The 23,511-nt window shown below is 41.6% G+C and overlaps 1 protein-coding gene and 1 non-coding gene across 3 annotated transcripts in view; both read left to right on the forward strand.

Moving 5' to 3' along the window:
• The window catches only part of EFL1 (elongation factor like GTPase 1), a 119,862-nt gene that overhangs the window by 53,168 nt on the left and 43,183 nt on the right, over window positions 1-23,511 (forward strand). The window lies entirely within an intron of this gene.
• On the forward strand, window positions 9,373-9,508 carry LOC112923479 (U4 spliceosomal RNA). The gene has a single exon (XR_003235679.2). It is a non-coding gene; the product is annotated as a U4 spliceosomal RNA (small nuclear RNA).

The following is a 23,511-nucleotide window of genomic DNA, read 5'->3' on the forward strand; positions in this document are numbered from 1 at the left end:
TCAGAATTCTTACATATGCTATACTGCGTTAAGAGATTTGATCTGCATGGCGTTTATAATGATATAGTGACTACAACAACTGTTTCTATTTACTGGATTAATTTTTTAAAGGCAGCTAGATGTTGAGTTTTATCAAATGGTCTTTTCTATACCTCTCAGGCAATAGATGTTTTTTCTTTTCTGAGCCCATTATACCATGAATCACAGTAATACATTTCTTAATATCAATGAGTCATGTGTTCCTGGAATAAAACTACTGTTGAATGTATTTCAGTATGTTAAGAGCAATGAATTAAATTTGTTGATGGTTTTTTATGTAAAATATTTATGTTTGTTAAGTTTGGATGATCTGCATTTTATAGATTAGTTTTACTTTATATTTACTTCATATTCATGGAGTATAGGTAACAGCATTGTACGAGCTGCATGAAATGAATAACAAATTGAGGGGTAGATTTCATTGTTTTTTATTTTATGAGACAGGTTAAATGGCCCAGGAATTTTCTTTTCTTTTTTTTTAAATAAGTTTATTTTTTATTGGTGTTCAATTTACCAACATACAGAATAACACCCAGTGCTCATCCCGTCAAGTGCCCCCCTCAGTGCCCATCACCCAGTCACCCCCACCCCCTGCCCTCCACCACCCCTAGTTCGTTTCCCAGACTTAGGAGTCTTTATGTTCTGTCTCCCTTCCTGATATTTCCCACACATTTCTTCTCCCTTCCCTTATATTCCCTTTCACTATTATTTATATTCCCCAAATGAATGAGAACCTATAATTTTTGTCCTTCTCCGATTGACTTACTTCACTCAGCATAATACCCTCCAGTTCCATCCACGTTGAAGCAAATGGTGGGTATTTGTCGTTTCTAATGGCTGAGTAATATTCCATTGTATACATAAACCACATCTTCTTTATCCATTCATCTTTCGATGGACACCGAGGCTCCTTCCACAGTTTGGCTGTTGTGGACATTGCTGCTATAAACATTGGGGTGCAGGTGTCCCGGCGTTTCATTGCATCTGTATCTTTGGGGTAAATCCCCAGCAGTGCAATTGCTGGGTCGTAGGGCAGGTCTATTTTTAACTCTTTGAGGAACCTCCACACAGTTTTCCAGAAATTTTCTAGTCCTTAAGCAGTTTGATATTAACACCCATGAAACCAACTATACCTGGTTGGTTGTCAAGGTTGATGTGATTGTTTTATCAGTTATTATTCTCCCTTTCAGGTTCTTTATACTCTTCCTTATGTTGGTTTTGGAACTTCATGCTCTCATAGGTAATCATGTATTTCAGTTCATTTGCATGAATACCAGTATTAATATTGATTATAATGACATCAAAAATTAGCATCTGTTAGTGTTTTACTGTGTGCCAGGAACTCCTGTGTGTTCAGGGGGTGATTATCTGATTTTACAGATGGGAAAAATGAGGCTTGGGGAGGTCCTATCATCATCTGTCCCAGAGCAAGCTGGAAGCTTTGTCTTCCTATGTTATCTGTGCTTATTTCACCTTCTTTGTTTTTATGTTAATTGGTTTTTATTTTTTCCTTTTCTCTTGATCAGTGTTAGTTGGTTGTTTGTTATATTGTATTTTTACTTCTATCCTTAACCGATTCCTCATCTGTTACAAGTTTTTGATACATTAATTTAGCATCTTTATGAAGCCTTGCCTCTAATATATCATATATTATTTTATTTATTTTTTTTAGAAGAATTGGTTCATTTTTTTTCTCTTCTTCAAATGAATGTGTTTATTACCTGAATCTTCATAAAACCTTGTCTGGATTTCTTTAGTTTTATACATTGTTCTCTTTATCATTTCATTTTTCTGTGTCCTTGCCAACCAGTGGACTGCAGCCGCTCATTACAAATGGAGCAAGCTGACCAGGTTATGGAGTGGCTGGAGTCCCCTTGTCAGTGGCCTCACACGGAATTGTTAGCATAGGGTTTGGCAAAATGCTCATCCCACAGGTTAAGGTGTGTCTGTTCATCCTTTTTCGTGGACTAAAGTAACTGGTTGTAACCACATATCTTCTTTTGAACAGATAGATTATTACAGGTGTGTAAGCTAAGAATTGTTAATAAGCTCATTGCCTCTCTAGACATTATTTGAGAACAAAGGATTATTTGATAGGGATTGTCTTCCCCACCATCTCAAAATAGTACATGCCTTTTTTTTATTGTTAAATGGCTGTGACAAGATAGCAGATTGCCCTCTCTTCTCGGTATTTTTAATGCATGACCAGAATGGGGAAGTGGGGAAATAATTTGACTTCTGTAAACGGTTTAATGAAGGTTGAGATGTCCTTAATAATTGATACAATAGTCTTCTTGTTGACAAGATGAAATTTGATGTTTTTCCTGTAGACAGTCAACTGATTGTCAAAAACCTCAAAAAATATGCTCTCTTTTACCCCTAAATTGAATATGTGACTCCAAGATGCAGGAACTCCATGTATATATTGGAGAAGCTTTTAAGTCTGCTCTAAACAAGGGGGTACAAGAACGTTCATAATAGCACTGTTTATGATAGCAAAAAATAAAATTGGTGACCACCTAAACATCCATGGACAGAAGAATGGATCAGTAAATTATGGTGGAGTCTACTTGGGAAGAATGTTATACCTGAGTGAAAGTGAATGACACCAGGACACCTAATGTATTGGCTGGGGTCCGTCTCACAAGTACAGTGGACTTAAAAAACAAGCAAGTTGCCAAGCATTTATATAGAGATTAAAAATATATAAATACCTTATATCGTTGAGGAACAGATACATATATAATAAATAATGCAGGGAAACATAAACTGCAAGGTCAAAGCACTCCCTGGAGAGAAGATTTGGTTGAGAAGGGAGTACACACATACTAGGAATGTCTCCTTTCTTCAGATGACTAGTGGGCCTGTAATGTCTGTTCTGTTTTCCTTTTTAAAGTTTTTTATATCTTGAGTGTCATCTCATGTATTTTTTAAAATAGGAGGGAAGACCGTGTTAATATCTTTACTTGATGTTCGTGTTGCCTTACATAATTTGTCCCCAAGGACTGAGTTGAGAAAGGGGAAGTGTATGGAGTCAATGTAGGATACGCTGGGTTACATTCCTGCTGAGCTTTTTTTTTTTTTTTTTAAGCTTTTGTAGCCTTAGGTGGAGTGCTCAACCTCTCTGATCCTTAGTTCCATCTTGCAGGTCCAGATTATAGGACATAGTGGGATGGTGGCCTTTATTTTGTTTCTAAAAGTATCAAAGGGCAAAATGTTGATTAAGTAAGAAGGTTATTCCTATAGATTTCCATGGGAAATACCATTAATTGGCAAAAGTCACACATACAAAGAAGATAAATTATAAGTAAAGCACTTAATTATGAAGATTAAAGAACACTTTTCAAACTTAACCTGTCATTTATTTAAATGCGGTTCTTTTTATCTAATGAAAATCCAAGCAAGCCATCATAAGCGTTCTGATGTTTCACTTGTTATAGTGAACCCTATCTGAAAAGTGTCTTCCAGCAGATATAGAAAAGAAATCAGGTGCTTTGGCTGTAACTAAAACTGTTTCTTGACTCTCTCTTATTCCTGCTTATTTAGTTACAGAAAATGAGCACTTCTGTTAGCTTCCACAAGAGAAAGCTCCAGGCAGCAGAGATGATAGGAAGTTAGTTCCTCAGAGAAGCAAGGCAGAATGGGTAAATCCATGAAGCTCCTGACTTGTCAGCATTGATGTTGGAGCTCCACTCCAAACCTGGCTCCAGAAGTAGGCATCTGGGAGGAGGTGGAGGGGCCGGCGGGCAGAGGCCACGGCTTGCAAGTTGAGAGAGCTCAGAAATTTTCTACTGGGAAGCATGTGTGCAGGCTTGAACACAGAGCACAGAACAGGTTCTTCCATGAGAGGCCAGGCCGTGTGTTGACCACGAGCTGTGTGCAATGGTAGATTCAGAGTTAAGGTTTGAATTCTTTTTCTTTTTTTCTTTCTTTTTTTGCAAGAAGTTATTAACTATAAAAATGAGTATATATTCTTCTGAAATAATATTCTGAAAAAATCTTGATTCAGTATAATTTGTTTCCTTAAAATAAAAGGAAATATATTAATTTTTTAAAGCTGTCATTTGCAAGAGAAATCCTTAGACTTCTGTGTAATTGTATTAAGAACAAGAGGAGCTAAAAGCACCTGGGTTCTGCCCCAGCATAAAATAGATTGTGGCCTTTTTCCAGTTTTGTAGATGGAGGACGAGAGTCACTTTACCTTTTGCTAAAAGAGGAAGTTCCTGTCTCTTTTGTAGGTGGACACTTAGCTTCTGCGCTTCACAGAAGCTGGTTTGGGGGAGGAATCCCTTAAGGGGAAGACCTTTGTTTAGAATAGTGGACACATTTTCTTTTCATTATAAATACTCTGGAATTTCATAGCTGAGAGCAGAATCTCTTCTCAGTCTGGACATTTCTCATTAAAGGGTATCAGGATAGTAACATCTTTTTTTTTTTTTTTTAATGTGATGAGATCTTCCAGGGCCCCAGAGCCAAGGTGATGTCATCACTGGAGGTTCTTTGTTTCCCTCCCGCAGTACCCTGAAACCAGTTCCTTCTCCCCGCTAGGTGTAAGCCAGGTGCTGTGGGAGGCTAAGAAGCAAGGCTGCATGATGTTAGAGGTGCAGAGATGTTCTGAGTCCCTGCTCTTTCTCTTGGCCATGCTTCCGTCAACAGGAGAACATTGCCCTCCTCTTCCTAAGGCCACTGCTGCCCTGGAGCCCTTTGAAACCCCTTTGCTATGTCCTGAGCTGAGGGTGGTCCCACGGGAAGGCAGCACCCCACTGCCTCTCATTCTGGAGAGCTTGTCCATCCCTGTTATTCTCAGAGGCGTGATGCTGAGGAGAGCCCCGAGGGGGGTCCAGAATGCTTTCTCAGACTTAAGCCAAGTGGGAAGCATTGGTATTTTCTCCGACCCATATTTACACAAGATCCTTGATTTCTGGGCAGAGGCTGAGTGGGCTATACCTGCTCTCTGAAGCCATCCGTCGCCCATCCTTGGATGCGTAAAGGCAGAGAGTGGTTCCAGCCCTAGCAGGGGCCGCAGCTACACACAGCTGCGCACAAGGGGGCAGCCTTTTCCACGGATTTCCATCCTGCCTGGGGACGGAGGAACAAAGGCTGGTGTCTGTGAGCCCCATGCCCCGAGCCTGTGCCCTGCCAGCGCCGCCTGTGAAACTTGTAACCCTTCACCATGTTTATAGAGAGTCCTAAGCAGTTGGATGAAGGGTTTGAAGTGCAGCATGGGTTTTGTGCTGCGCTGGACTGCAGCATGTCAGCATGACCCACCTCCCTCTGCATGGGGCTGTGCGGGGGACGCGGCTGCCGGCCCAGCGTCCTGCACGTGGCAGCCAGGCAGCTTTCATTCCTGGAGGTTGAGAGATGTGGGAGTCATTAAAATAGAGATGTTGATCATGGTTTCAGCTTGCTGCTGGAACCCAAAGAACAATTTAATAGCCCTTGCCTACTTGCTGTCTTTCTCCTGCCCCTCCCACCTCTCTTCCAGATACTGAGGGCATTGTTTCTGTTGTTTGCTTTGGTTTCCGCTTCATCTTAGAAATTGAGTTATGACTCCTTAGGTGGTTTCTAGTTGGAAGAAGCATTATTATGAAAATACGTACTGGTTAGTCGGCAATGAAGCGGAAGAGAAAACATCACTAACATCCTGATCTCCCGTGCAGTTAGAAGCACTTTGTCGCTGGTTTTGTTTTATGTCTCCCAGATGACTGTTTGTTAATTTGCAGCAGTTCAACTCGTAACTGCATTGATGGTCATATTTCAAAGGATTTGGATCTGTTGGTTCAAGTGCACATTCGAAGCAAGAGTTGCTATTCCTTCTCTGTTGGAGCTAAATGGATCTTACTATTTGACTCTGTAAAAGCTGCAAGAAATCAGATATACTTTAAAAACCAAAGGCAAAGCCCCTCTCCCCTGGGGGTGGGAGTGAGATAGGGGATGTTTTCTTTCAGGTTTCTAGAGAAGCAGCAATTAGTAGATTTATTGCAGAATAGTTGTTTCTCTTCAAAGCCACAAGCCTTCAGTGTTTCCAAAATGACCATTGTCATTCCATTTTCTAAGCAGTTTATATTTGTATATATTTTGCTAACTGATATGCATAGAGATGCTTTATTTCTTTTTTTTTTTTTTTAAGATTTTATTTATTCATGAGAGACATAGAGAGAGGCAGAGATATAGGCACAGGGAAAAGCAGGCTCCCTGCTGCAAGGAGCTCGATGTGGGACTTGATCTCAGGACCTGGAAATCACACCCTGAGCCAAAGGCAAACACTCAGCCGCTGAGCCACCCAGGTGCCTGAGATGCCTAATTTCTAAATGTGCTTGAACGATGTATCAAAGACTTACCCGGCATTTACTGAGCACCTACTGTATGCCAGGTGTTCAGTGAGTCCCTTTCGTTTATGTTTGTTTATGGAAGCCTCACAAGAAACTTGATGAGAAAACAGAGACTGGGAAGTTTGACTTCACAACAAATGATACTGTCTCGTTCACCGCTTTTTAGCTGGATTTTGTTTCCTGCTCAGTTGTGTAGCCCAGATTATTTTAAATCCTTCTGCCAGGTTCTCCTCACACTCTCTGATTGTTGCAATGCAGAAATGCTGTGATCTGTGACATTTTGTTGTGGGGTCCTTGAATTTCATCCTTCTGTAGCCCAGTCTTTTCCTCCTATAAAAGGGGAATTTAAGACTCAGAGTCTTTTCTGAGCTTGGTTGATGAGACTTGAAACTAGGATCCAGTCTTTGTTTTTATAAGTGAGAAAACTGTAGAGAAGGACAAGAGGAGAGATAGCTGGGCTTCCTCAAAAGGGAGAGGAGAGAAGCTGATCAATGAGAATTTGTCATTTAGAAAGAGGAACTATATACAGAGGTGAGGTAGTGAGACTCCTGTCCCCAAGCAACAATCTTTTCCAATGGCCCCTTTATACTTCCTCTCTGCTGATAACCACACACCAGCTGTCTAGACTTGCTTTGTATGCATGCTTCAGAGACCCTTCGCCATCTGCTTCTCACCACTTCTGAATATATCAGGATTTTTAAGAATTTATTTTTATTGAGACATAATTGACATAACAGTGTCTAAATTTAAGGTGTTCAGTGTGTTGATTTGAATCATTTATATATTGCAGTATGACTCTCACTGTCACATTAGCCTATATCTATCCCATCACTTAATTATCATTTCTTTTTGGTGGTGAGGACACAGAACATGTAGTCTCTTAGTTTTGAAGTTTATGATACGGTTTTATTGTCTGTAATCACCAAGCTTGCATTAGATCTCCAGGACTTACTTAACTGCTAGTTTCAAATCTGTGCCTATAAACAACTTTGCCCCTAGAGCCCCCAGCCCTCAGCATCTGGTAACCACTATTTTATTCTCTAAGAGTTTGGCTTTTTCAGATTCCATATATGAATGAGTTCATGCAAGTATTTGTCTTTCCCTGCCTGACTTACCTCACTTAGCACAAGGCCCTCAAGAACTATCCATGTTATGGCAAATGGCAAGATTTCCTTCATTTCTAACAGCTGAACAACGTCCCATTATTATCCTGTTATAATATCACACACACTCCATGCACCGTTCTCTGTCCACCTGTTGGTGGGCACTTAGCTTGTGTCCATATCTTAGCGAATGTGAATAATGCTGCAGTGAACAGGGGGTGTGGATATCTCTTTGATGTCCTGTTTTTATTTCTTTGACCTGTGTATCCAGAGGTGGGAGCGGTGAGTCACAGGGTAGCTCCATTTGTGTTTTTTGAGGAATCTCCATATTGTTCCACAGCGGCTGCATCAGTTTCCATTCCCGCCAGCAGCGCACCCTCAGAGTTTTCCTCCCTGTGTGTTTCAGCATGTGCTATCTCCTCCAGGATTCCTTTTCCTTGTGAACGCAGACACAAAACCCAGCTCAGTTGCCACCTCTCTGAAGCATTCTCCAACTGCTCCAGTAGATATATCTGGCTCCTTCCTTTGAGTCCCTATACCTCTTTTAGTACATCTCTCTTAGCACCTTTATTCCTTGGGCCTGTTACCAAGTGGGGGCGTGTTCTCATGGCACAGTGCGGCTATGTGTAAGTGGACATGCAGGTGTATACTGCCCCTCCAGTTGCTCCTTCTGAGCATAGGGATGGAGTGGATTTTGAGCCAGAGAAAGAAGAGAGTCTGTGGAAATCCCAAGAGATATTGTTACAGTAATTTGTTGGTTTGCCAGGATTCCCTTCTGGAGTATGTATGGGAGAACTGAGGTCCCAGAGATCAGACAGGGAGAGTAGAGACTCAGCTTACTGGGCGCTTAAGTTTACAGCCTGAGGCACCAGTCACATGTCTGGTCTGCTGCTTTGCTGCTACTTTGCTGCTTCTGATCCTCAGTGTGTTTACCAGAAATTAGTTTGTCTAAGAGCCAACGTCAGTTGAGAGGTGCAGAATGTGACGTAACCTAAGCTGGGTGTATGCACTCTGGTGGCGGGGTGTCCTTCATACAGAGATGTGTCAATCTGCCCAGATGGGATGTATCTGCGGCTCTTCACAGCCTGAACTCCTACAGCAGTGAGAGATCACAAGTAATACAGCACTGGTCTTACTTAGATCTTTCAAAATAACTTCGCTTTTTGAATAACTGAGTGTTTCATGGATTTGTTTGGCCCATGAAAGTCTAATGTATTCATAGTTATTTAGATACTAAATCTGGAAAACAGTTCCCTTTATGAGATTAGACAAGCTTATAACTGAAACCAGGTGTGTTAACCTGGTGCTAAAATCTAAAATTGTCTTTAAAAACAAAAGCCCAGTATTTCCAAAATTTACATTATGACCAAATTTAAATTTAGTTTAAATGTAAGAAGTCTGTAGCTTTGTTCTTTGCAGACACTGTAGGATATTTTTGTGTGTGTGAATCCTTTTTTGTTTTCCATTTTTCTTCAGTGTATGCCTGACTGACTTCCAGATTCTGAAAGCAGGACTGTGTTGGGGCGTGAGGTGAACAGGAAGAGTGAATACTGGAGCCTATCACTCTATCTCCCTTCCTTGGTCAAGCAAGCTGTTTGTTTTTATTCTGATGGGGACCTCCCAGCCGGGCTTGTGTGGGACACTCTGGTTTATGCCTGTTGTCTTGGAGAAGTCCTTGTGCCCCCTCTCACTCTTGAAAATCCTAGTTTGGATGCTGAATTCTGTGATCCACCCTAATTATAACCAAAGTATTTATCCTTGGTTATTTTATTTTATGTTTTGATCTTAATGTTTCTTTCTTTCTTTCTTTCTTTCTTTTTTTTTTTTTTTTTTTTTGCATTTTTTTATGATACTTTTGTGTATTGTTGGATTACTTAACATTTTGGAAGGCACATGCTCGCTTTGCGCAGTGGCAGTATCGTAGCCAATGAGGTTTATCCGAGGTGCGATTATTGCTAATTGGAAGGCATATGCTATTTTTAATTCCATAAATCATTGCCTTTTATGTCTTTCAAATCATTCTTTAAACATAAGAGTCAACAATGAAATGCTACCGTCCCACGTATCCCGCCAATTTAAGACGGAGACTATAAATTCTTTCAGGATGCTACCTGGCTCATCTTTGTTTCTGACAGCATCTGGTAGTATGCTTTGAACTAGATAAGAGCTAAAGAAACGTTTCTGGAATGAATCTTGGGGGAAACAGTTTGGCCATGTGGAAGGAAGGGTGAACTTCTGATCTAAAGTTAGTGTAAGGTCCTCCCGCAGATGAAGGAGTGGGAGCCCCATAGCTGTGCTTCCTCATTGCAAACTGACCAACCCCCTTGTAGAAGAGATGCCATTCATCTTGCTCTGTTATTGAGGGACTCCCAAAGAAGTCCTCTGTAAACTCTTTTTCAGTTAGAATTCTTCTTCAGAGATTACACTGCTACTGAGTGTAAAGACAAAGGACTTTTCCAGCTTGGTTTGGCCACTGTGGATGCCAGCAGTGTTGGCAGCAACCTTGCTTCAAGACCAAGGGAGAGTAGGAGCTCTGAGTTAGCTGGGAGAGACCAAGTGGGATGGTAACTGGAGAGCCCTGAAAGGAGGTTGTGGAAGAGGCCAGGGATTTTTGTGGGCACATTCAGCTGGTTGGGCCCCAGGTTTTACTAAAGAATGGGTTTGGCTTCTTAGTCTAAAAGCTAGGTGTATTTAGTAACACTTGATCAGTTACGAGCCAGAGGAGGGAAGAACACCCTTTTAAAGAATTTAATTAGTAAGATATGACTTTGTACTTTGATAGGCATTTATACCATCAAAAAAAAAATAGTCCTTTTAAAAAAAAATAGTCCTTTTAAAGGCTTTGCCAAATTTTACTTTAACCAAGTGCCTCCACATTTAAGCAGAATGTGGACAAACATAACTGTTTTTACATTGTCATGATGCTGTAGACTGTCATGAATAAAAGCCTTTGCAATGAGGAAGCACAGTAATCTTGGACTTTGTGTTCAAAGTGTAAGGGTTGCTTATCTGCAAAGATAGAAATGGATATAATTGAGTGTAGAAGGAAGGCTGTGGATAAATTGATTACAAATATTCTCTTGAAAAAAAATTTAAAAAAATATTCTCTTGAGTCCTAAGTCATTAGGTAATGTTTAAGACATGATGATTAATGCTCAGTAAATGTACCTATAGTGGAATCTGTATTTTGTTTCCTCCAGCAAGTGTGTATATTTGATCAACTTTACTTCCATTTTCAAGATCCATTTGTCACAAACCACAGCATAATCCAAGGGTGTTTTCATTTTTATTAAAATGTATGAGTGTGTGTGTGTGTATGAAATTTGAATTGTTTTCTGTTTTGAATATATACCCATTCTTTGTTGGCAAATTTAACTGATATGTTTTTATTTTGATTTCACTCATTTTGGATTTCAAAGGTAGCACATGCCAATAGTAACTATCAACAATACAGAAATGTCAGAGGTAATAGTATCATGTCTACAACCACTTTTCTGATGTTACCATTAGTAACAAATCGGGATGTAATCTTCCATAGTTCCTCCTTATACAAGGCACGGACACACACAAATTTTTCCCCTTTTCTTTGTTTTATAAAATTGGCCTTGAATATGTGATTACTTTGTGCAGTTCCACAGGTAGGTCTTGCCTCACTCCCACGGTCAGGAGGGATTGTGTACTACAGGTATATAATTTATCACACTCCCTTCTGACACAGTTTCCAAGTCATTACTGTTGTTAATTTCTTTCTTGATTCACATGAGGACTTTCTACCCTATAGAGTTGTGAAAACCAAAGAAAGAAATGTTTATTAAAGCCCCTCATTAGACATAGAGCAACAGGATCTGACCACGATGATTGCTAATAATTTTGTCTTTTTCTTTTTTATTTTTTTTAATAAATTAATTTTTATTGGTGTTCAATATACCAACATACAGAATAACACCCAGTGCTCATCCCGTCAAGTGTCCCCCTCAGTGCCCGTCACCCATTCCCCCCGACCCCCCGCCCTCCTCCCCTTCCACCACCCCTAGTTCGTTTCCCAGAGTTAGGAGTCTTCATGTTCTGTCTCCCTTCCTGATATTTCCCACACATTTCTTCTCCCTTCCCTTATATTCCCTTTCACTATTATTTATATTCCCCAAATGAATGAGAACATATAATTTTTGTCCTTCTCCGATTGACTTACTTCACTCAGCATAATACCCTCCAGTTCCATCCACGTTGAAGCAAATGGTGGGTATTTGTCGTTTCTAATGGCTGAGTAATAATTTTTTGAGAATAATTCTAGTTTCTGTGATTCCTAAAGGACAGGCTGGTACATCTCCTTCTATTTTAATTATTTTAGTGGGTTTTGGACATTTCCGCACCTGGTCTTACTGCATTTGTTACTTTCAGATACAGCGTGCCTAGCCTTCTTTTCCTCAGCAGATACTAAAAAATCCCATTAGTTTGTACCTTCAGCAACTCTTTCCTGCATATATTCGCTGGCACTCAGCTGTGTATTCTTGGGTGGATGAGTGTATAAATTTCCTTCAGCTAACACGTGTATGTTAGAGTCTGAGATTTCTTATGACTGGTAGTCTGCATCCATTTTCCTTGTGATGATTTTATTACCAACCAATTAGTTATAGCCAGGAATTGTCACTTTGCCACAAATGCAGAGCTCTTCTTTGTCAGACCACATGCAGCTCCCGAAAAGTTACTTTCAAATTTGATCACATACTTTGCAGAAGTGCCCCCAGAAAGTGAACGTGATGGGTTTGAGTGAAAACCCAGGGCACTTGACGAAAACCTGTTTGTTTCTAATCACGTAGGGATGGGGTGTAATTCGACTGGTGTTGATGGCCTGGAAGGACCCTGGTGAGGTGCAGAATGGGATCTGGGTTAAAGTCTCACTGTTCTCTGCCCTCAGCCAAGGTTTAGGGGAGTCGTTGAAATGAATGAGTTTGGGATTTCATGTCCAAATCCATTTTTAATACTACCACCTTATGTTTTTACAGCACTGTATGCTTTTCAGACTCCTTTTATCTATAGTATTTGATCCGTCTAGTCTGCTCTTAGCTTCTATATTTCAAAGGCCAGTAATGGTTAGGTTGGAAGTAATACCTATTAGAATAGTGACTTTGAAAACTTGGAAATCATTTCCAGGTGTTTTAGATAGGCTGCATTTGAATGATGAAACTTTAAACTTGCTTTTCCGTAAAAGAATACTTCACTGCTTTAGGTAATCTGAGAAATTAGCAACCTCAGAGATTTCCATTCTGTTGTTGTTTTTCTTTACAAAGAGTGTCTATAATTGACCGAGATGTGGATAGTGAGTAACATGTGCAGGGTAAGCTCTGGATATAGCCAGGAGAGAATATGGAGTGAAGAAAGCTGTCAGTTTTCCTTAAATATCTAAGGTGGTAGAAATGAATTTTAAATAATTTTCATTGTGGAAAAATCCTTTTTTTTTTTTTTTAATCATAGCGGGGATGCAAACTAGGATGGAAAAAATCCAAGGAGAATCAGAAAATAAAATCATAGCTGTGCAGCTTATATTTTGGGGGGACTTTAGTGAGATTATACTTGTGACCTAATGTCCCTTTTAAAATGTTCCACGGACACTGGGGCCCCTGGGTGGCTCAGCTGGTTAAGCATCTAACCACTAATCTCAGCTCAGGTCTTGATCTCAGGATTGTGAGTTCAAGACACATGTTGGGCTCCCAGCATGGAGCCTACTTAAAAAAAAATGTTCCACAGGCGTTAAAAAGGAAGTATGTCCATGCATGCACACACATCCCTATTAAACCAGTATTATTGCTTATATTACTCAAGGCATGAAAAGAATAAATTAAACCCCCCTGCTCTGATTTCAGTTGCCAACCCCTTCGGTACCATATAGATGATTGTGTCACCAAGATGGCAAATTTACAGTAAATTTCAGACTTTCCCTCCTCTTTTCGTGAAGACTAAAGATTCAAAGAGAAACCTGAGTACTCTGGCACAGCTTCTGACCACTCACAAAACAGATGCTTCTCTCTCCCAGAGTAAACATGGGAAGAATCAGTGGATATAGATAGAGCATTTCTAAGGAAAAAGACCAGTTTGACCCACAAAAGCAGTAGGACCATCTGAGACTGACTTCTTACAAGGATCCAGAGGAAATAAAGAAAAATGAATTATTATCCAGGGTAAGATTAGGAGGATAGAGCACTGATGAAAGCCAGAGCAGACACTCAAGAAAAACAAATGAACTGAGAACAGAAAAATTACTGGAAATTACAAACATGGCCATAGGATTTTTAAAACAAAGCTGTGGAGAAGCAGATTCTGGGCAGAGGAGACCTGAGTCAGTGACTGAGAAGAAGGCTCTGCAGAAACTCTAGCAGAACTAAAACTCTGAGTGCAAAGCTGGGACACGGGAAACAGGCACAGTGAGTTCAGTATAAGTAGATGTGTGTACTGACATGCCTGCATGTGTGTGTCTGCACACCAGAAAGAAGTCATGGGGGGAGTGTCCAGGGACCTGCATCCTCTTGTTGAAAGCACACCCAAGGAACAGACACCGTTGAGGGCTAGGGACAGGAGCACAAGAGAGAAGACCCCCAGAAATCTTCTAAACAGATATCTCAAGAATTTCAAGAATTAAAAAAATCCAGAACATCCACATCATTGAAAGCAGGGGTACCCACGAGAAAAAGAAAATTAGGTCAGCATCAGGCTTTTCTTTTCCTATCTCCAAATTCCAAAAGGGGAAAGCTCTTCCTCATGAATTCTGTGTCCTTCTAGGTCCATCTTTTTACCTTATTAGAACGTAAGCTTAATTTAGTAGGTGTATATAAAACATTGTTCCCTGTATATAAATTAAATTTAAAAACTGGGTTCTAGATTACAGGCCAAATCTTGATAAAGTTCCCAAAATATAAGCTGCAAGGCAGTTTTATATTATAAAATAAACTAAAAGTCAAAATTAATAATAAAATGTATTCAAAATACTTCTCACCAGTTAGATATTAAAATATAATCTCTTAAGTCACTTGTAGAACAAAGCAGAAATTAAATATGTGTCTATAGGATATAGTATCTCTTGATTTAAAACACTTGAATTTCATTTTAACCAAACAGCTTAGTGGAAATTATGTCCATTTTATAGTATTTTTTTTCCTACCATTAGAAATAAAAAGTGAAACTTGAGCTTTAAATATGCATCACGGTGTTCGCTCCTTTACTCCCTGGCAAGTGTGTCCCCAGTACAAAACCACTGTGATGGCAGTGGTGTTTGTCACCCCCTGCTAACTTCCTCTGCAAGGCAGTATATAATAGCATTTATGAAATCACACTTAAAAATAGATCAGAAATAGCTTACACAGGAAAGTTAAACAAAATATCTTAGGGTTAGGATGATTAGGGGACTCAGTGTTCAAGGGAATGGTAAACAACGTCCCTCTAGAAAGTAGCTGAAGTCACTGCAGATGGAGGTCCCAGTGGGGAGGTGCTCAGAGGAGTCTCTGGGCGAGCCCCTGAATTACCAGAATGAGTGGCACAGCACTGTGGGGTGTCCGTTGTAGGGAGCCGTGCAAGTAAGAGCCTCATGAGCCTCCCTCATAAGAGAGGATGCATGCACGGTGAAGGTCGTTTCTGCAGAACAGGAGCAAAGCCGAGTCCTATAAATACAGCTTCCAGAAAGTTGAAATAGAAAGCTCAGGTCTGGAAAATCGGCCCTGCAAAATGTGGAAAAGGAAACTGAGGAGCTCACGAGAGCCAGTTGTTAAATGAATTTTGCTAACCAGCTGTTAAATTCGGCCATTATTACGAATTAAACTGTAAGGGAAGTGGGTGGGGGGTGGGCATTAGGGATGAATCACTGGATTCTACTCCAGAAACCAGAATTCTACTATATGTTAACTAACAAGGTTTAGATAAAAATAAATAAGCTGTATAATGTATAATCAAGCTAAGTTATCAAAATTAAAGGTAGCAAATACTCAAAAAGGATCCAAAAATAAGTGTATGGTGCTTCTTGCAAAAGCAAAATGCTGTTTGGAACTGGTTCAGTTCAGCCTGATGGAGTGTCCTCTGCTAAAGCAGAATTTCCTTTGGCTTTTTATGTAAGAGAATGTACTTTCCTGCTGGGCTTTGCCAGAGAGCCAGACAACACAGGATAGTCCTTGAGAATATTTTTGTGTTCTCTTAATGGCCTTTCTCCCTATTGCCTGGTGCCCTACATTTTATGGGTATTATTTGAAGGTAGAAAGGGCACTGCCCACACAGATTCTGAAATGGACAAAAGTGAGATTCTACTTACTTAAACCCTAGAGATGTGGTTCTGAAACTCTGACCGTAAACGCTAGCTTCTGCTTTTATTATTTCATAAGAAACAAAAAAAATCAGCAAATGATTACACTAAGAAATCAGAGAAAGAAAAACCATCAGCAAAGAAACAACCAGGAAGATTGGACGATACTAATACCCTCGAGTTGATAAATAGCAGATGTGTTTGAAGAGATCAGTGTAACAGATCAATTTCTCCTTGAGTGGAGGGAGAAACAACCATACATTAGGAATGTGTGGGAATAGAGTGATACACATGGAGATTTTTAAATTGTTGGAGAATACTGTCCACTCTTCTAGGCTCAGAACATTAGGTTAGAGAGTTCTGCATATATGTCAGACCAGTGGAACTGAGTTTTCATTCAGATGTGTGTTTATTTTGTTGTCAATGAAGTGGGGCAGTACATGTAAGTTGGCCTCTTGTGTTGCTTCTGTTGAATCATTTCTTTGGCTCCACCTTTATTTTTTAAAAAATACTTTATTTATTTATTCATGAGAGACACAGAGAGAGAGAGGCAGAGACATAGGCAGAGGGAGAAGCAGGTTCCATGCAGGGAGTCTGACTAGGGACTTGATCCCAGGACTCCAGGATTATACCCTGAGCTAAAGGCAGGCACTAAACTGCTGAGCCACCCAGGTGTCCCTGGCTCCACCTTTAGATTTGGCTATATCTCAATCATTTTCTCATTTATTCATAAAAAGCTTTTTATATGTGGAGGCTATTCGTCTTTTTTCTGATGTACACTTTATATAACTTTTTGGAATTTTTGGTTTACCTTTTAACTTTTATTTTTGCCGTAGAGAAGGTTTTAAAATTTATAGGCAAAGATGTGCTTTTTCCTTTTATTTTTCCTCCCTAATTTCTCTTAGATATTTGTTCTTTAACTTTCTTTACTTCATTTCTGTCTGTTTTCACGTAAGAAGACACGTTATGATGAATCAAGCAAAAGGGTGACAAGTAAAGAAAAGTTCTGGCCTCCTCCTTTCTCTGAAGAAGCCCCTTGGCTGGTACTCGGTGTGGGGCTTACAGAAACAAGAACGAGTCCCTGTCTCACTTTTCACCCCCCTGCATCTTTACCTTGGCCTCCTGGATGAGGTGCAGGTGTAATTTTAGCTTTGATTCTTTATTTTTGAAAGTAGGTGGTCCCAACCATGTCGAGGGAGGGTGGTCAGAGATGTGCACTCAGCGCTCCTGAGAGTCCCAGGTCTCCTGGGCAGGATGCATGTGTGTTGTGAATGTGTGTGTTTTGAGTCTGTCCATGCCGGCAAGGGGGCACAGCAGGTTGTCCGCCCCACGTCACAACATGGCCTTAGCTTCTGACGGGGGTTGGGCCTGCCGGGAGGGTCTTCCTCTGCCCTGAATGCTAAGTATGCCTTCGGAGCAGTGGGAGGACAGTTCCTTCTCAAGGAGAGGCTCACTGTGATAATTAATCCCCTCCTCCTCTGGGTAATGAACTGAGGGATTCCCAACCCAACCAGATTGCAATGTGTTGTCTTTCTTGTTGTTAGGCAACTTTTTTGAAACTAAATTAATGCTCCCCCATCACTTTGTGAAGTTGGCGTGAGTGTGTGTCACCAGCCGTGGTTGGAGCCTTCCTCAAGTTCAATCTCCCATGGGTACCAGGAGTGACACTGGCTGCTCAGAATCCTGCATGTGGGGCAGCCTGGGTGGCTCAGCGGTTTAGCGCCGCCTTCAGCCCAGGGCATGATCCTGGAGACCACGTCGGGCTCCCTGCATGGAGCCTGCCTCTCCCTCTGCCTGTATCTCTGCCTCTCTTTCTCTGCGTCTCATGAATAAATAAAATTTAAAAAAAAAAAAAAAGAATCCTGCATGTGTGTCTCAACTGCAGACCTTCCACATGGCAGTCTAGCACCCGGCTTTCCCGGGGTAGACGTTTGCAACAATGACTTTCCTGACAATATCAGAGGCCAAATCTCTGGATTAAAAAGCATTATTAACCACTGATTATAATGACAGCCAGAAGACTGAGTCACTGTTCTTGGCCTCTGTTCTGGCCTGCTTCATGTGTCTCCTCACCTCTGCGGTCCAAGAGCACCACAGCACCACGGAAAGTAAACCAGGAGGAGGGCACAGCCGGCTCTAGCCACCTGGAAAGGTGAGCTTTTCGTTAATAATATGTACCGATAGAGTATAATGCTCTTGGACTCAGAAGATCACCTGACATTATTCTTCTGGGCAGACTTCCCAGTGCTTTGTACTTTTTAGGGAATCCTGTGCTTGGTTTTGTTTTAACGTTGGCTTCAGTAACTCCCTAAGAAATTTAAGCAGCTGCCAACTGACCCTGTTCGCAAACAGAGAACACAAGGGCCTATTGTAAACCCAGTGATCGTATTCAAAATGGCTAGAAATTCAGTGCCTCAGAGCCACAGAATAAGTTTTCCTGGCCCATCCTTAGAACCTTTGTTATGATTGCATTTCTTCCAGCTCCTTCTATCAGATTTGGGGAGGGTGGGTGCAGTGCCTCTTCAGACGTGTTCTCCTCAGCTGGCCCCAGCTGCCGAGAGAGCAGTGCGGTGTGCTAGGGAGAGCTCACGGTGCAAGGTGCCCTCAGCGGTGGAGCCATCACCCCTGCAGCATGCTGAGATTCACTTTTGGAAGGAGCCAGTGGGAGCTGTGTGCAGAGAAATAGACCCTGATGCCAAATCTGTCTTTAACCCCTGTGCCTGCAGGGCACACACAATGGGCACACACCCAGGCATAGGCAACGCTTGGTGTCACTAAGTTTATATTAGGGACAAAATCATTATAAAATGTAATTATTAACCTTCCTTTTTCCCCTCATTTGAGAAATTGATACTTTTCACTCCTCGGTATTCAGTTAAGTGCTTCTCCAGGAAAATTCTTGGGACAGGGCCTGCTGATGCTGCTGCTCCCTCTACAGACCAGGCCTTCTGTGGGCTGTGCCAGGCTAGCTCTCTCACTACCTGAGCCTTCCACCTGCTGACCTTGTCATTGCCTTGTGGCCTGTGCCCAGGGGGCTGGATCCCCAACGTAGAGGTGGGTGCCCAGCTCCTGTCCACATGCTTACCTGCTGTGCTTTCGTGAAACCCAACTTAGCACCATGTCCAGGCTCCTTGTCCTTCATGCCCCTAAAGTATGCCATACAAGTGGCTTGACATCCTCTTTTGCCATCCCTGGGTGGACTCCAGCTTTCCTTACAGAATAATCCTTCCAATGCAGGTGACCCTTGTGGGAACCTGCTGCTTGTGAACTGCACTGTGCAGTTTGTTGTTGTCGTTGTTGTTGTTGTTTTTTGAAGAAAAGGAAGGGGTTTTATTCTCAAGCGTCTAAGGATTTACAAATGAGGGCATTTCGTTTTAAAAAGGGCTGGGGGGGGGTGGTAGTACTGGCGATCAGAGAAGGGGTTGTGGGCCGGTGGCCTGTGCCAGGCCACCCCAGGCCCCTGCCCGCTCCACCCTCTGCCTGGTCGAGAAGGATGGCTGGTGACTGGCGACGGAGGGAGAGGACAGGAAAGAGGCAGAGAGGAAGAAGAGGTTCCCCCCCAGAACCCCCACTGGATGGGAACCTGAGTCTGAGCCAGCAGCTGCCTGACCATCTACTCCCAGCAGACCTGTGCTTAGCACAAGCTGAACTGCCTAGAAATGGGCCCAAAAATGGAGGAGATATGGCATTTCCAGGGAGTTTTATGAGAACAGAAGTATTGGGGAAGATGTACTAGCTCTCGAGTGTGAAAAGACTTGTGTTATTCCAGAAGGTAAAAGTAGAGGCAGTGTGGCATTACAAAGAAGGATTGTCATCTGGATACAACACGAGAAGCCAGGGAGAGCCTAACAGGGGAAGGTGATATAACATCCACGTGCGTGTAATGCAGTACATGTTCAGGATGAAGCCGTGAACTCATATGAATGAGATCTTAGTGATCCTGGAAAGGAGCAGAGATGTTACGACTATTTATTGTCCTTGGAAAAATGTAACTCCTCTTGTCTGGACTACATCAGGGGAACATGGCATAGAGGGAAAACTCTTGGCTTGAGAGTCAAGAAAATTGGTCTGGTCTCTCTCCAGAACTACAGTCTGGGATCAGCCTTACCCCACTGTACTCCTCAGGTCCTCCTCTGTGAAATGGATGAGCTCTGAGGACTTGCTCAGAAGAACCGTAAGAAAACTTACGGTTTCTGTTTGTGTCTTGAAACCAAGGACATTGCTGCTTTACAAGCAAGCTACGAAAGGTGTTTGCAAATCTTTAAAGAAGGCCCTTGATGTTATCTGCAACGGTGACGGTTTTGGAGGTGATTTTGCTTTCCAGAGAAGGCCTTTGCCAGCCTGATGTGGTATTGGATCTGAAAACCTGGCTGCTCCCACATCTCCCACTACCCTCGTCTTCTGCCACCTGAGCTGAATATCATGAGCCCTTTCCGGAATGTAGAATAGTTACTCGAATAGTGAAGTGTGAAGGACCAGCTTCAGCATGGACTACATTATCTTCTGGGGTTTGGATGTGGGTTGTATCCAGCTGGTTGTAGAACGGGCCCTTGAGGATATGGTTGAGGTACCTCTTAGAAGGAAACTCCTCCTACAAAATAGGAAACTACACATGACAGAATAATCCAGTAGCTACACCTTAGCCTCTGGAGGGAGGAAGGGTGTGACACTGTCCCTTGACTTGCCTTTGGCCCAGGCCTGTTGCTCCCATGACCAAGACCTTTGGAAGGCAAGAGTAAGAGCTGCAAGAGTTGACCTCTGTGAGACTTTTGGTCATGAGCAGTGTCTTACACCATCTAACAGTATAGCATATGGAAAAAGCATTTCTACTTCAGAGATCCCTCTGCCAAGTCTTGGCACCTTCACAGTACCAGTGCCTGAGTATCTATAGTGAGTGTGAGCTCTTGGGCCCTGGAGGAACAGCCCCAGAGAAACTGGTGGCCAGGTCTGAAATAGGGCCCTGTTGGAACTGGCGGACAGAGAGCCAGTGGGATCTGGTTATGGCTAGTCTAACTCCACTAGGGGCAGGAAGCCCTGAGAATGGTTTTCATGAGTCTATGCTAGGAAGGCTGCTTTTTCGATGCTCCATCAGCATTTCTGCATTGTGCTATAGTGGAGTTCTTTGGTTTGTAACAGCTTTCACTAGGGGAGCAGGGCCTGTTAATAAATCAGAAGGACACTTGTGGTTGTTTGAGAAGATACACTAAGGGCCCCAATAGAGTAAAGGAGGTTCTCCAGTTCTCCTGATATCGCTCTTTATGGTCTCCTATTCAGGGTCAGTTAGAGGTGGTAGTCTTACCTCACAGTATTTCTGGAGTCTTTGTCCAGAGATACTGTGGACCACATTACGGAAATAATCAACTTGAAGTGACTTTCATATTATTTGGCTCACGTACTTTTTGCAGCACTTTTCCTGTTTTTCTTAGAGCCAAAGAAATGCTTCCCATGATGTAACTGAGATCATTTTACTCTAATGGTGGCTAGATTTCAGCTCTGGTACTTAGTAAGAGTGGAAGGAGACACCCGGAAATTCTTTGGGTAATGTGTTGGATGCTTTTTACAAATAGATAAAGGTAGCAGTAGAAAATTATGTGACGTTTGCTGGGAATTGTTTTGTTTTCCTGGAAAATGAAATAGATCTAAAACCAAACAATAAATTTCAAAATCATTTTGAGCATCTACCAATGGGAATTTAAAAAGACCAACCTCTGAACGAAGTGCAGTGTCAGGAGCCAGGAGGTAGACACACTTACAGCCAGGAAGAGATTGGCTGCTCTGACTGGATAAGGGGAGTGATTTGCTCAGGGACAGTGTTCAGAAGAATCCATGTAAGGACATGGCCCCTTAGTCCTTTCATTAGTCACTGGATGATGTGGCAGGAAAAGAGACAAGGCAACACACCATGTGTTCTTTCTCTGGCTGCCGCTTCCTCTGTGAAGGCTCTGAAATGGCTTATCTTTATTAGTTGAGTTATGGCATCTGTAAAAGACTCAGAAGCACCTGAGGTTGCCTGTAATCTGTGTCAAATAACAATGTATAATAACATTTTTTAAGTAAATCTTTATTGATGCATAATAGGCATAGAGAAAAGCATGCAAATCTTAAACCACAGCTTGATAGATTTTCATAAACTGCACATGTGCCAGTGTTACTAGCACCCAGATTTGGGAACAGAACACAACCAGCCTCCCTGAAGCCAAATGCCCTTCTGGTTACTGCCACCTGCCCCCCACCCCATGCCAAGGGTAGCCACCATCCTGGCTTCACACATCATAGATTCATTTTACCTGTTGTTAAGCTTTGGGAAAGCCTAATCAGAGAGAATGTCCTCATGTGTCGTCTGTTGGGCTTCGTTCACTCCATGTGCTGGTGGTGTGAGAGTCATCGTGTCCCTGTATGTGGCTGTGATTTGTCCGTTCTTGTCACTGTTTATGTGACTGCCATAGTGTATCCACTCTTCTATTGGCAGATGTTGTTTATTTCCAGTGTTTGGCTGTTAGGAATATCGTTGCTTTGGATATTCCTGTGCATGTCTTTTCCTAAATATTTGAACACACTTCTGTTGGAAAAGAAATTGCTATGTTGTCGGGTAGGCATATGTACAACTTAGTAAATGTACCAGTTTATGCTTCCACCAGTTCGCTGAAAATTCCATTGCTCCATACCTTTGCCAGTATTTGTTTTGTTTGCCATTGAGTCATTCTGGTATGTGCAGGAGTAGTATCTCACATTGGTTTCCCTGATGACTAGTGAATTTAAATTCCTTTTCATTTATTTATTGACCATTGATTTTTACCCACTTATGAATTGCCTGTTAAGTGTTTGCTTTCTTTAAGGTTCTCTGCCTTCTTTTGTATTGATCTGTACGTATTCTTCATATATTTTACATTAAAGTCCCTGGTTGCATGTATTTATTAGAGATATTTTTTCCTACTCGGGGAGTTACCTTCTGCTCTCTAACAGTGTCTTTGGGTGGACCACAGTTTTTAATTTTTTTAAAGATTTTTGAAATTTATTTATCCATGAGAGACAGAGAGAGAGAGGCAGAGACACAGGCAGAGGGAGAAGCAGGCTCCATGCAGGGAGCCTGACATGGGACTCGATCCCCGGTCTCCAGGATTAGGCCCTGGGCTGAAGGTGGCGCTAAACCGCTGAGCCACCCGGGCTGCCCAGTTTTTAATTTTAATGCAGTGTAATACTTACCAATTTTTTATGAGTAGTGCTTTTAGTGTCCTTTTCAGAAATCTGCTTGCTCCAAAGTCATAAGAAGTTCTGCATTTTTCTTCTGTAAACTGTTTTGTTCTGTTTATGAGATTTAGACTTCTGATCCGTCTGAAATTGGTCTTTGTAAAATGTACGAGGTGAGAGTCACATGGATTGTTTCTTCCAGTGCAGATACACCAGTGACTAGAGTCGTTACCAGATCTTCACTGCACTGTGGTGTTCCCTCTGCTGTAAATCAGTTTATATGGTTTATGTTCATTTGACCCAGTTAATGACAGTTCTTTAAAAACAAACAAACAAAAAAACCCTCCAGAGTTCTTATAGCTTGTGTCTAATAACTTTTCATGGTAGAATTACAATGCTTTTTATTTTAAAATAATCGTAATGTCAATCCTAATACTATTACAATTTTCATTTTTAGTTATAGTCCTCTTCTATTCATATCATCTTTACAGCATATAATTTTATATTCTGCTTTATCTGTGTCTAAGTAGTCTTCAAAATTCGATTTGTAGTGTGGTATTTTATTGAC

This window comes from Vulpes vulpes, chromosome 14 (genome assembly GCF_048418805.1).
Source record: "Vulpes vulpes isolate BD-2025 chromosome 14, VulVul3, whole genome shotgun sequence".
Classification (NCBI taxonomy): Eukaryota; Metazoa; Chordata; class Mammalia; order Carnivora; family Canidae; genus Vulpes; species Vulpes vulpes.